The sequence below is a fragment of the Carlito syrichta genome, unplaced genomic scaffold (assembly GCF_000164805.1).
Source record: "Carlito syrichta isolate Samal-C Ts95f unplaced genomic scaffold, Tarsius_syrichta-2.0.1 Scaffold314991, whole genome shotgun sequence".
In the NCBI taxonomy this organism is placed as follows: Eukaryota; Metazoa; Chordata; class Mammalia; order Primates; family Tarsiidae; genus Carlito; species Carlito syrichta.
Genome location: NW_007259087.1, coordinates 160,730 through 176,149, shown reverse-complemented (window position 1 = coordinate 176,149; position 15,420 = coordinate 160,730).

Below are 15,420 nucleotides of genomic sequence, written 5' to 3'. Positions count from 1 at the left end.
CAGTGAACAAGTTGACCCTGCTCAGGAGATAAGTCCCAATTCCAAGTCAAATCAGAAGGGGTAGAAACCATCATAATACTCCCTCAAATGAGCATCTCTAGAGGTCCCTGGATCTGAAAGAGATGCATAATCCAAGTATGGGGTGTCTAAGAGGAAAGGGTTTGATGGGCTAGTTCTAGGCTTAGAATTCCCAGGGTGTAGAGTCCCAGAGGACACCTGACACTCTCTAGTGCAATTTCCAAACTGCTCTTGGTCTTGGTCCTGGTATAACATTCAACAGAAGACAAAAATATAGAGCTGTTCATCTCTGGTCAAGCAGGAAGGGTACCCAGAGGCTACTCAAGTCAGACTCATGCTAACTTCTTCCTCAATCACATGGACTATTGCTTAGGGATTAAAATATGGAAACAGGTGTAGAAGCAGCTTTAGAAATACAAAGCATTTCATAAACACATTTTTTTCATTTATTTGTTCATTTATGCCATAACTACTTCCAAACAGAATTTGAGGCAACTTAAAAGATTAACATGATGAAAATAAATCCCCAGACAACTCTTACAGAATTGGAAGAAAAAAAATCAAGTAACAAAAGGCATGAGAAAGAGTAAAACTATATCTGAAAACCAGACTGAGAAAGGTTTATTCTACTAAACATCACATTTAGCACTTGGGGAATAAGAGGATAGATGGCTAGGTATAGCGATGACTAATGTTTACTAAACCAGACACTGCAATTGTATTATGTGAGCCAAATCATTTTTTTCCCTGAGCTTTTTTGTAACCAAGGTAAAGATGGGGAATTAACAATCTAATAAAAGAAACCTGCATAAATTCATTAGGAAACCACCTTTGCCTGACTTTGAGTTCTAAGGTGAATCTTTATATAGGGCACCTCAAGGAACATTTTGAAGAATGTTCTCTAAGGTGGTTTATTGTGTTAAGGTTCCAGGTAAGATGGAGTAATACACTCCACCCAGTCTCTCTCTGTGAAATGCAGCTGGAGAGACTGCGCAAGACACTATGTGGGGACTCTGAAAAGCAAATAGTACTAGGCAGATTGGGAGGGTGAGGGGAGATGAGAATTCGATGTACCATCAAACTGGTGGTGAGTTTACCACTTTTCCCCTCTTACAGTTTGACCTTAAAGGTGAGTACAGTTGTGGCAGGAGCACAGCAGAGTGGGGCAACCAAAGCCCAGTTTTCTGATCAGGAAACTGGAAGGGGAACCTCAGAGATTTGGAAAGTAACAGAAAGACAGTACAGAAGGAGATTCATGGGGAAGTAACCACATAAAGGTGTTTAAGAACTGCAGGGCTCGCCCCTGAGCTGGACATTTGTGGATCTCATTCTAAACACAGACCAAACACTAACAGATAGTCCACAGACCAGGTGCAAGACTAGCCACTGGAGGAAGGGGGTTGAGGGAGCCATATATGGGATAGACTTGAATAGCACCACAAAGATTTTGAAAACATAACTGACACTGGAACCACAGCCCACAGAAGGAAGGTTGGAAATTGAGGTCTGAACTTAACTGGGTTCATTGCCTGCTAAAACAAAAATAACAACATTCTTCATAGGATTTAAGCAAGACTCAAAGTTTCACAATGTAATGATCAAAATGTCCATGATAAAATTCAAAATTACTTGGCACATAAAAAACCAGACAAACCTCAACTTACATGGGAAAAGACAGTCAACAGATGCCAATGCTTAGATGGCACAGATGTTGGAATTATCTGACAGACTTCAGAGTTTATATTATTTTTTAAAAATCCAAAAGTAAGGATAAATTCACTTGACATAACTAGAAAGAGAGAAGGCCCCAGCAAAGAAATAGAAGCTATAAAGAGAAGAGAACCAAATGGAAATTTTGGAATATAGAAATATAATAATTGAAATAAAAACACACTGAATGAACTCAATAGTAGAATTGAAGTGACAGCAGAAAGAGTCTGAACTTAAAGATAGAAAAATAATAATGATCTCATATTTTAAAAAATAGAGAAAAAACATTGCAAAAGTGAATAGAAAACTAGAGAACTATCACACAACATCTAAAAGTCTAATATTTAAGTCATTGGAGTCCCAGAAGAGTCCTGTTCTGAAAAAAATACTTGGAGAAATAATGCCTTAAAAATTCTCAAATTTGGTGAAAGACATAAACCTACAGATTCAAGAAGTTGAACGAATCCCAAACAGGATAAAACCCAAAGAAATCCATGCCCAGTCTCATAATCAAACTACTAAAAACTAAAGACAAAGAGAAAATATTGAAAACATCCAGAGAAAAAGAGCATATTCCTTATAGTGGAACAATGTAAATGCTCAAGTACTTCTCTTTAGAAACCTTGGATGGGAAAAGGAAGTAGCATAGCATTTTTAAAGTGCTGGAAAAAAAAAAGGAACTGTCATCCTAGAATTATACATCCAATGAAAATATACTTCAGTACTGAAGACAAAATAAAGACAATCTATGAACCAGAATAAAGAAAACTAAGATAATTGGTTGCTAGTAGACTTGCTCAAAAGGAATTGTTAAGGAAGTTCTCCAGACAGACGAAATATAATACCAGAGGGAAACCTGGAAAGCCAAGAATGAAGGAAGAGCAACAGAAATGGTAAATGACCAGAAACAGTTTTATTGAAAATACAAAAGTGTTCCAATTTTGGCTAATCTTACATCAGCACCGAGGATACTCTAAGGGCATGTGTTAAGCTGCAGTTCCAGAATTTGATGCTGTGGGGGAAGCAGGGATCACACAGAATGTAAGATAATGTCAGACCATGCCCCTCCTCTGCTCAATGGTGTCCCATCTCATAGACATTTACTTCATGGTTTAACTGTCCAGCTCCTCTCCCTTCTTCTGGTGGCAGCTGGCCCATTTTGTGTGACAGCCGTTCCTCTCCCTATCTCTAACATATGACCCGATTAGGAGCTCCATCTCACTTCCTAGCTTTGGTGGTTGGTCTGGGTTGGGCACGAAATCAAGCCAAACCAATCAGAGTCCTTTCCCAGCATTATGAATTGGAACTAATATGGAAGATATGGGGCAGAAAGCAGTCCACAGGTGTGCTCATGGCCACATGGAAAGGGTTGTCTGCCATCATAGAGAATGAGAAGACAGTCAGCAAGTTCTGCACATCAGTCCCTGGTAGCAGTTGTCCTTCAGGGCCAGCACCGCCTACATCCTTCTTGATTCATTTGATTGTGTGAGCCAGTTAATACAACTTTGCTTAAACTATATAGAGTTGTGTTACTGTCATAGAAAAAAATGTTCTGAATAATATGGTTTCTTTGAAGCTTTAGCTATCAACACACACATTGTTGCAATTAAACATTGTGCTAGACTCTGTGGTGGAGGGAAGAACAGATAAATGACACAGAGTTCCTGGTGTCAAGGGTCCTTCAGTTTAATTGGGAAGACAAATATGCCCAGAAATATCATTTCAGAGTGCCAAGTGAGCATTACAGAAGATATGCGCTATGAAAAGAAAAAAAATTGCCATGGACTGAAATGGTTAGAAAATGTTTCATGGAGAAGGTGAAACCTGAGCTGGAGATAGAAGAAAGCATGAGACAGAAGGAAGCATAGGTAGCAGATCTAAAACTTAAACCACATCTTTTTGTTCAAGTGGAAGGCACTGAATGCCAAGTCAGAGAAAGAATTTTTATCATAATGGTAAATGACTTCAGCTAATATGCAACAACAATTTCTTAATAAGAAGACAAAGGAGAGGAGAATGTTCTTGGTAGGGGAAATTACTTGAACAAAGACAAAGGATCAGTCATGCTTGAAAGAATCGTATAGGTCAGTCATGAGAGATGACTTCTATGGTTTATAAAGTGCTCTCATACTCATCATTGCATATTTTCACAACGTCCCAATAAGGTGGCATATTATGATGTACCCACTTTACAGATGGTTCTGAGTCATTCCATGACTTTCTTAAGAATACACAGCCTAGTAAGTTGCAGATTTAAAACTTAAACCAAATCTTTTTGTTCAAGTGGAGGGCACTAAATGCCAAGTCAGAGAGAGAATTTTTATCATAATGGCAAACGACTTCAGCTAATATGCAACAATTTCTTGATATCATCAACTAGTCAATCAGCAAATTTTCTTTATTTAAAAACTAACACATTTGAACCAAGAGCCAAGCAAAGTTCACAAAATGAATTCAGCTGGTAGGTCCTATAAGCAAGTGTTTTAAAAAATCTGTAGGTTTCCTTCACCCTTTTATTCCTTGCAATTTATCTATGGCATTTTGCATTTTACAGACTTCATCCCAGTGGTGTCACTTGGCATGTTATTTTGTCCTCTGTTTCCTGAAAGCCATAGTTCGATCTTGGGGCTTCATTAAGTTCGTTTTTGGAAGGATGCTTCATAAACGGTGGTGTGTACTGCTAAATGCATCACATTTTAAGACATATTTGGTCACCTCTCTTTTTGTCATCTTAACACTGATCATCAGGATCAGATATTGTCAGCTTGATCCATTCATTATGAAGTTTTACATCAGTTCTTCACCTAATGGCTTTAGCAGCCATTGATGCCATTGCCTACTTTCATTATAACGGTGCAGGCTACAACATGGTGACATTCTGATCCTATCATTCCCTCTTCATTTATGGGCTAGAATTTTAGGGGTGCTCATGATTGTTGGGTAAGTCATTTTCTTTGGGTCTTTTCAGCAGAGAAGGGAAATAAATGCGTTCTCTTCTAAGGAGAAAATACATCTCATGATGAAGTTTCCAATCAAATTTACTTATTTATTTACTTTTTGAATAGATATTTTATAACTTTTATTTTTGATTTTTGTTACTTGTTTATTTTAATTCTAGAATCATGGGGTACATGTGAATATTTGTTACATAAGTATATTGCATGAAGGCAAGGTATGAGCTTCTGATGGGCCTTCCCCCTCCCTAGTAGTGGGCATGGCACCCAGAGGGTAGTTTTGTAGCCCTTATCGCTCTCCCTCTTTTAGAAGTGCCCAGTGTTTATTGTTTTCATTCTTATGCCCTTGGACCCAGTGTTTAGTGCCTACTTATGAGTGAGAATGTGTGTCATTAAATTTTTTGTTTCTGTGAAAATTCACTTAGAACTATGGTCTCCAGCTACATCCATGTTGCTTCAAAGGACGTGATTTTGTTCTTTGTGGTTGCATAGTATTCCATTGTGTATATGTGCCACATTTTCTTTATCCAGTCCACTTTCAATGGGTATCTAAGTTGGTTCCATGTTCTTGCCATTGAATAGTGCTGCAACAAACACATGCTTGCAGTGTCTTTTTGGTGGAATGATTTGTGTTCCTTTGGGTAGATTCCCAGAAGTAGGATTGCTGGGTCAAATGATAGCTCTATTTTTAGTTCTTTGATAAATATCCAAACTGCTTTTCCACAAAGGTTGAACTATCTTACACTCCCACCAACAGTGTACAAGTGTTCCCTTTTCTCTGCAGCCTCTCCAACACCTGTTTTTTGCTTGTTTGTCTTACTTTTTAATAACAGCCATCCTGGCTGGTGAGAGGTGGTATCTCCTGTAGTTTTGATTTGTATTTCTCTGATAAAGTTGCATGTTTTTTCATATGTCATTTGCTTGCATGTCTTCCTTTGAGACGTGTCTGTTCATGTTTTTTGCCCACTTTTTAATGGGGTTACTTATTTTTTTCCTGTCAATTCATTTGAGTTTCTTATAGAGTCTGGATGTTAGGCCTTTGTCAGAGGTATAGCTTCCAACTATTTTTTCCCATTCTTTGGGTTGTCTCTTTACTCTCTTGATGGTTTCTTTTGCTGTGCTAAAGCTATTTCACTTGTTAAGGTCTCACCAGTCAACTTTAGTTTTTGCTGCATTTGCTTTCAAGGAATTGGCCACATGAATTTATTGCTTAGGCCAATGTCTAGGAAGGTATTCCTTAAGCTTTCTTCTATGAGTCTTATAGTTTGCAGTTTCACACTTAAGTCCTTGATGGTTTTGAGCTAATTTTTGTATATGGTGATAAATAGGAGTCCAATTTCATTTCTCTGCATGTGGTTAGTCAGTTTTCCCAGCACCATTTGCTAAATATGGTTTGCTTTCCCCAATGTTTGTTTTTGTTGGCTTTGTCAAAGATGAGCTGGTTAAAGGTCTGTGATTTTATTTCTTTCTGGGTTCTCTGTTCTGTCCCATTGGTTTATGTGCCTGTTTTTGTACCAGTACCATGCTGTTTGATAACAGTTAGGCTTAATGGTTTTATTTACTTTCCATTATTAAGATCTGCATTTTCCAATAGGTTAATTTTTGTTTTATAGCCTTGTAGTAAAGTTTGAAGTCTAGGATTGTGATGCTACCCGGTTTGTTCTTTTCGCTGGGATTTCTTTAGCTATTCAGGCTCTTTTTTGTTTCCATATGAATTTAAGTATTATATTTCTAGGTCTGTGAAAAATGTTGCTGGTAGTTTTATAGGGGTTGCATTGAGTCTGTAGATTGCTATGGGTAGAAATAACATCTTGATGACATTGATTCATCCCATTCATGGGCATGGAATGGTCTTCCATTTGTTTATGTCATCTTCAGTTTCTTTGAGCAGTGTTTTGTGGTTCTCACTGTAAAGATCTTTCACCTCTTTGGTTAGATGAAAACTGACTTTTTTTTTGCAGCTAATGTATTTTTGACTTGGTTCTCAGTCTACTTGGTGTATAGAAATGCAATGATTTTTATACATTAATTTTTTTTATCTTGAGACTTTACCAAGTTGTTTATCAGTGCTAGGAAGTTTTTGGCAGACTCTCTGGGGTTTTCTAGGTATAGAATCATATCATCTGTGAAGAGGAATAATTAAACTTCCTCTTTTCCTGTTTGGATATCTCTGATTTCTTTCTCCTGCCTGATTGCTCTGACTATGCTTGGTCCTCCTTCCTTTTATAACCTCAATTCAAGTTTAAAACCACATGAATGTAACTTAACTTCTGTGACATTATATTTATACTTTTTTTCTCTTACTCTGAAAATCTTGGATTCCCAAAAATGACTTACTTATTTTTCTTATCCTATGTATATGTTTTAGAAAACAGCAGAAACACTATTATTAACAATAAAATAACTGAAAAATAGTTTTCTGTTTCTTTGCAGAGTTTTTTTTAATTCTCATGCTATTTCACTAGGGTCATATAATGAAATTACTGTGTTTAAAAGTCATTTGAAAAAATACTTCCTATGTAAGTAAGCCGCCAAATTGATAACAGGCTTGATGGTTTTATTTACTTTCCATTAGTAAGCATTACGTTTTCCTAATTGATTAATTTTTGCTTCATATTATAGAAAGCACTTACATAGTTTTAAGGTAAGAAAAAATCTATAAAACAAGGCACATTCAGAAAAATCTTGCTTGCATCCCTGTCTTATTTTATTTCCTCCTTCCTCTATAAGTAACCATTATTAGTTTTTGTTATCTTACATTTAAAAAATATGTAACCAGCCGGGCTCGGTGGCTCAGCCTGTAATCCCGCGCCTTTGAGAGGCTGAGGTGAGTGGATTGCCTGAGCCCCGCGGGTTCGAGACCCGCCTGGGCAGCGAGACCTCATCTCTACAATAAATAAAAAAATCAGCCGGTGTGGTAGCGCATGCCTGTAATTCCGGCTACTTGGAAGGCTGAGGCAGAAGGATCGCCAGAGCCCAGCAGGTCGAGGCTGCGGTGGCCGGGAGCAGCCACTGCACTCCAGTCTGGGTTACAGAGTGAGACTCCAACTCAAAAATAAAATAAAATAAAATAAAAAAATATATGTAACCAATATTTGTGTATAACCTAATAATCTCTTCTTTCTCAGATAAAATATTTTGCTATACACAATAGTCTGTACCATTTCCCCCATTTAACAATATGTTCTTGAGATCACTCCATAGTAATATGCAGAAATATTTCTCATTCCTTTTTATAGTGACATGGTAATCTAGTATTTTAGTAATAATAGGCTCCATAATTAACTCAACTTGTTCCCTATTGATAGGCATTTGGATTGCTTTCAATTCTTTGCTATTATAAGTAATGTTGCAATTAATAGCCTTGTGCACATATTCCTGCATACTTTGGTCAATATTTTTTTGTTATAGATTCTTACCAGTGAGATAGCTAGTTCAAGGAGCAATGCATATGTAATTTTACTAGACATTTCTGAATTCCCTCCTTTAGGGTTATACCATTGTTACAGCCTGACCAGGTTCCTATGCCTGCTGGCCAGAAAAACAGACTGGCCCACCTGTTATAGTAGAGAAAGAGATTACTATGGCAAAGCAGCTGAGTAAGGAGAATGGGAGACATTTCTCAAATTCACCTCTCTGAAAGTCTTAGGCTAGGATTTTTGTTGTTGTTGTTGTTGTTTGAGTTGGAGTCTAACTCTGTCATCCAGGTTGGAGTGCAGTGACATGTTCATGGCTTCTGCAACCTCAACCTGCTGGGCTCAGGCAGTCCTTCTACCTCAGCCTTCCAAGTAGCTGGGACTACAGGCATTCGCCCCCACACCCAGCTAATGTTTTTATTTATTGTAGAGATGAAGTCTTGCCATGCTGCCAGGCTGGTCTTGAACCCCTGGGCTCAGGAAATCCTCTTGTCTCGGTCACTCAAAGTGCTGAGATTACAGGCATGAGTCACCGCCCCAGCCTTTTTTAAAGGAATAAACTTGGTGGGCAAGGGGTAAGGGGATATACGCTGCTGACTGGTTAGAGATGATGTCATCGGGGAAGTGGAAACTGTCTTCATGCTGCAGAGCCAGTTTCTGGGAGGGGATCACAAGACCAATGGAGTCAATTCCTTGGTATGTGTCCCAGATCCTGGTGGGACCTTAAATCCATCAGAGTGCCAAGTCTGAAAAATATCTTAAACACCATTCCTAGGTTTTTATAATAGAGGCGCTATCTATAAAGCCAGTCCTATGATCTTTGGATACTGAACCGTAGGCAGTAAGCCATTATAGAGGTATCCAGGAGGTGGAGTCCCTGGAAATTATAGCTGCTCACCCATTTCAGCTGATCAAACTTTAGAATACCATCAAGGAGATCTGTGTAACCTTACACCCATTGTTTAAGGGAAAATATGTCCATCGGTCTCCTGGGCAGCTTCCCCACTTCATGTCCTGAACAACAACCAGTGAGATAGCTAGTTCAAGGAGCAAATGCATATGTAATTTTACTAGATATTTCTGAATTCCCTCCTGTAGGGTTATACCATTGTTACAGCCTGACCAGCTCAATTTCTCTCTATTGAAGTGAAAGCAAACTTAGAAACAAACTTAGATTTGTTAATATCTAACCACAGCTGTACCTTGGCAGGGCTCAGGTGTCTTCTAATGTTTTTATCCCATGGTCCTATATTAATTTTATGCAGGTAGTTTTACCATTTTTCATTTCCAGTTGCTGCATATCGAGTGCCTGCTTCCTCCCGCCTACCTCAGCGTATGTTGTCAAACTTCAGAATTTTTGCTTGAAAAATGGCATCTCAATGTAATGCTATTTTACTTCTTTCTTATTACACTCGATTTAAAGTTTTAATCCCCGTAACATAGCTCCTGGCTCATTGCAGCCATTCAATAATTATTATTTGAACCCATAAAAGCATGAAGTGGCATTTGAGGAAAATTAATCGAGCTGCAGAATACAGAATAGTTTGGGATACGGAAAGAACAGAGGCAAGGAGCGCTGTTGAATTTCAGGACATAAACTCAGGTCATAAGAAAAGCAATATTATTTTTCTACCATAATTTTATATTTTCTCTTCTCTGGGGGAGGGGAGCCCACAAATTTAATCTCCACCTGTGTCTGAATTCCAGGCTCTTGGGGGAGGGCTACAATGGTGGACAGAGACACTGGGAAGTGAAGTCCGGTTCTTGGTCTTCATTTGGTCACCCAGACACCAGCTGAGATGCCTCTCCTTCCTTTAGTCACTGAGGCAAGGAAGTGCAGCTGTTTGTGGCCTTCTTTGCTTCTTTGGTTGACCCTTAGCTCTTGCAAGCCCCTCTCGGGAACCTAAGGACATTTGGCTGTTTTCCCACACAACCTAGGGACCACAAAAGCCCCTGAGAGGACATTTAAAATCTCATTTTCTGGATACCCCATGTGGCCATTTCTACTTCTCAGCTCCTGGGCTGTGCTGGGCTCCTTCCTAGAAAGTGAGACACATGTCTACTCTGAAATACCCCCAAGATCTACCTAGAGCTCAACCCAGGTTTGGGAGGAAGCCACAGGGTTTCTTCTCAGGGATCCAGCAAATTTTCCACACCCCAATGCTCAGCTAAGGAAATATTTCTCTCCTGGGGAACAGGAGTGTGAGAGGAAACTGATCACTGGCTCCCGAAATTCAAAACTAAGAACTTGACTATTTTTAACAACTCTCCCTTGAAGCAATGGATGGATGCCTTCCATGGGAGAGGGTCAAAGGGGGGAAAAAGGAATGTGGATCTCAGTTAAAATTTCCAAATACTATCCTAGTTGCATCAGTTAAGAGCAACAGCCCAGGTATAATGTGATGAGAGACAGAATGAGATATTGACTGAGGTCTTGGGACTGATTGATGAAGGGAAGAGAAAGAAAGATTTCAAGAATGAAGCTGAATTTGGAACTGCCTATGCAGAAGAATGCTAGTGCAAGGGACAGAAATGGGGTCAGCTGGAGGGTGGGTATACTGATTCTGGGAGGAAGATTGTGAACTTGGCTTTAGGCTTGGGTGAAGTGTAGATGTAATAATCAAATCCAAGAAAGCAGCTGAGATCCCTTCTTCCTGGAAGACAAGACAGAGAGAGAGAGAGAGAGTCACAGAGGTTCTAGGACTGAGTCTTGAAATACTTCTACCATGTAAGAGATAGGGAGATAAAGAGGACAGTTCACAGAGGCCAAGTCTGTGCAGGGCCAAGCAATGTGTGAATGTGTCCTTCCCAGAATGTGGTCTCACCTGGACACTTGGAAGAAGTCATTTAAGAGCTTCTCGTAAATACATTCACCTGGTCTATATGTGCTTTGGGTCCCTCTGCTGCCCTAGCAGGCAGGACCTGTCCTGAGTCATTCGAAATTGTGCGTCCTTGGGAATATCTGAGATTCTACCTTTTGCCCGCCCCCCCTCCTAGATATAGCTGCTCCTAAAAGTAGGGCTGGTTTGCTTTCCATTTAATGTAACACACACGCACTACACAGCTAATATGCAGAACACAACATGGTGCAATTACAGGGTACAGAATTTGCAAGCTGCTAGCTTATGGGCTGTATCTGACCCAGTGACTTCTATTGCTTAGCTTGCATAGTGATTGTTTTGCTTTGATTTTATTTTTAACTAGGTACCAAAAATATAAAATCAAGGCATTTGACCTAAAAAGCTCAATTTCAAACTTTTCTTGAAATATCTATTTGTCCACAGTGGGCCAGCACTCCCAAGTGGCAAAATCTGCAGGTTGGTTAAAAGTGCCTCCTCCCTCAGACAGACATGCGACTGCTATTTTATAATAGATCCGGTCTGCTCCACATCTCTCATTGTCCTTTTGGCTGGCACCTGTGGGCCTTGATGTCTAAAACCCCTGACTTGGGGATTCAATACGTGGGCTTTGGTAAGACACAGGCGGCAATTCTTGACTCGGCCACCTACTGGTGACCTTGGGCAGGTTTTTTTGTTTGTTTTGTTTTTTATTATCTTTTTTTAAACTTTTAAATTTTTTATTTTAAAATTTTATTTTATTGTACAATTCAGGGTTAGGGATACAAATATTCATTGTGTAGGTACCCTTGTTGATGAGGTGTGCCCCTCCTTCCCCAAGTTGTTTTGAAGCCTCAGTCTCTCCGTTTATAGAATGGTATTGACAATAGTTGCCTACCTCATAGGAGAAGGAGCAAATAAGATAGGTAGAAATTGCTTAGCAAGTGGCAGCTGTTACTGTCAAGGATGGGTGAGACAAGTTCCCTGCTGACCAGATTCTCACCCTCTGAAGCACAAGCAATTGTGACCCGAGGCAGAATGAGCCCTGAGAGGGTGAGGCTAGGAGCAGGCACAGCCCTCAGGCTGTGGCGCAACGAAGGCTCTCGGAGTGAGGAGGGGATCCTGGGACCTGGCTCTCTTTCATCTCCTGCGGGAGGAAAGCAGCCTGCCTGGACTTTGAAACCCTGCCATGCAGGACAGAGCCCAAGCCCTGGGAAGGCTGGTCCCCACCCCTGCCGGCGGCCTCTCTGCTGTGATTCCAGGAACCGGGCCCTATCAGTTGGGCCCAGTTTCAAGAATCGAGTTTCTTGCTGTTTCCTCTCAGTCATGTGGCTGCTGGGGTGGACAACGCAGGCAGGAATGTGATTAGCTGTCAGGCCATTTTCCAGACAGGGGGAGTGGGACTGTGGATGGGGAGACTGGTTCGAATGTGAATGGGAAAGTGGGAAGCCAGGACTGAATTGAGCAGACCTCTCAGGGAGCAGCCTGCAGGTCTCTCCGGTCAGAGAGCTCAAACACAGTTTCCTTTTAGGCTCTCACACCTCCATTCCTAGAATGCAGACCACTCCCAGGAACACTCGTTTAGGGGCTGGAGGAGTCAGCCTGGGAGAAAAAGGAGGCCTTTATCTCTCACCAACCTGGAGCTGGAAATGTCTCCCTCTGACCTCCTTTGCCTTCTGGGAGCCTGGGCTGGCAAGGAAGTGTGCCTTTTAAGCAAAATGCTTTGTACTCTGGGAGAATGTAGGACACTGCTCATCAGCAAATGTCAAAATTGTGTGCATTTGTGTGGAAGACCTTTCTTCTAAAGAACTCCAAAAATGGGCAAATGGAGCACCATGTTCATTCTTCAGCCCTGCTTTTGAGACTGAGAGAAGCATATTTGCCATTGATAGACCAAGAGGCATGAGGGCCAAACCTGTTGCAGAGCCACACAGAGTTACGGTGGCAGCTGCCCCAATGCAGGGTTCCTGCCCCAGTGTGCACTCGGCTCACCAATCTTACCACTTCCTAGGTCCTTGTCTATTTTTTTTTGAAAAGATTGGAGGTCATTTCCCTTTAGGGTGAGGTAAGTGAAGCACTGACTTGGACACAAAATTTAAGAAAGATTGAAGACTAAACACTCAACACTCAAGACAAATAATATTTTAATGTAGTATACACGCACACGCGCGCACACACACACACACACACACACACACACATATTGAGTTGGAGTCTCACTCTGTCACCCAGGCTGGAGTGCAGTGGCACGCTCACAGTCACTGCAGCGTCGATCTGCTGGGCTCAGCAATCCTTCCACCTCAGCCTTCCAAGTAGCTGAAACTACAGGCTTGCGCCACAACACCCTGCTAATTTTTTGATTTATTGTGGAGATGAGGTCTTACCAAGTTGTCTAGGCCGGTCTTGAACCTGCGGGCTCAGGCAATTTTCTCACCTTGGCCTCTTGAAAGTGCTGGGATTATAGATATAAGCCACCGTGCCCGGCCCAGTATATTTTTAAAAATAAAAATTGGGTGTCTGAATGAAACGTAATTGTACACCTAACCCTTAACTGTACCCCACAAAACTATAATAAAAATACTGATTAATTAAAAAAAAATAAAAAATAAAAAAAAAATAAAAAAAATAAAAATTGGCCAGTTTTGGTGGCTCAGCCTGTCATCCCGGCCCTTTGGGAGGCTGAGCCGAGTCTGAGTCCGAGGGTTTGAGACCAGCCCAGGCAACTTGGCAAGATCTTGTTTCTATAATAAATCAAAAATTAACCAGGCTTGGTAGTGTGCCCAAGCACTTGGTAGTAGTTCCAGCAACTTAGAAGGCTGAAGTGGAAGAATCGCCAGAGCCCAGCAGGTTGATGTTGAGATGGCTGTGAGCGTGCCACTGCGTTCCAGCCTGGGTGACAGTGTGAGACTCCAACTCAAAACAGAAAAAGGAAAATTAAGGCAAAAATCCATGATGTACAAAACATTAGGTTTTAAATAAAGGAAGGATCCAGCCCTTCATGTACATGTCTCACCTCATTCACTGCCCCTGGCCCTGGCCCTGCTGATATGAACTGTCCCCAGAGCCTATGCAGAGTGCAGCACTGAACCTTATTCTGCCGCTTGCCAGCTGGTTGACTTTAGATTAAGTGACTGAAACCATTTGAGCCTCCACGTTCTCATCCGTAAAATGGGGACAATAATCCCTATCTCAAAAGTTGTTATGAGGGTTAAATGGGAGACAGCAGACAAAATGCCCAGCACACAACAGCAACCATTTGCTGAATACTACCTCTCATCCATGTGCTTTCCCACCAGACTTTATCTTCTGAACCTCACAGGAGGCATTGTGAGCCAGAAAGAATCGACTTTAGCACCTAGTCCAAGTGCCTGCACTTTTCAGATGAGCCATGGATGTTTGTCAGGCACCCAGATTGAATATGGAAAAGAAACTTGAGCCAGAGATGTCAATTAAGTGATCAGTGAAGCAGATTTACAGATAGGATTGGAAGAAGTGGTAGAAGCCCTGTTGGAGGCCAGAAATGCAGCTCTCAGGAATTCTGGAGTAGAAATGTGGGTCAACAAAGATGGTATAATTAAAATATAACAATCCGAGGGAAATGTTTGCAACTTACATGATAAAAGATTGATTTCCTTGTTATATGTTATACTTTTATAATCTACAAGAAAAAGATGAACACCCGATGAGAAAGTGAACAACAGACATAGGTAACTCACAAATGAAGAAATGTAAAGCACCAAAATTCCCATGAAAACATGCCTGACTTTGCCAATAACCAAAGAAATGCTAAATTTTTCATGTATCAAACTATGACTTTTTAAAACAAAAATTACAATTTCTGGTACTAGTGAGGTTCCAAGGACAGAGTTGCTGAAAGGAAAACAAATAGAATTTTTCTGGAGATCAACTTCAATAAAACACTTTTAAAATGTGCAAACTCAAACTCAGTAATGGCGTTCCTTAAAGTAATATCTGTCATAGGGTAATAATAGGAGACATGAACAAAGGTGTTAGTTACAGAGTTGCTTAACAAAATACTGACCATAACTCATATCCTACAATAGAGGATTTTTTAAAAAATGTAGAAAAACAAGTAGATGACATCAAAGTATTAATAGTGGATATCTCTGGGCAATAAGATTGGGAGTGGTATATTCTGGTTTAGCTTTTCTTTTTTAAAATGTATTTTATTGTACTAAGAACACCCAACATGAGATCTAACCTCAACAAAGTTTTAAGTGTACATACATTATTGTTGACTACAGGTACAATGTTGTATAGCACACCCCTACAGTTTATTCATCTTGCTTAACTAAAACCTCATACCTATTGATTAGTGACTCTCCATCTTCCTCCCCCACCCACTCAGCCTCTGGTAACCACCATTCCATTCTTTGATTCTGTGAATTTTACTATCTTAGATACTTCACGTAAGTGAAATCATGCAGTATTTGTCTTTCTGTGACTGGTTTATTTCACTTAGCA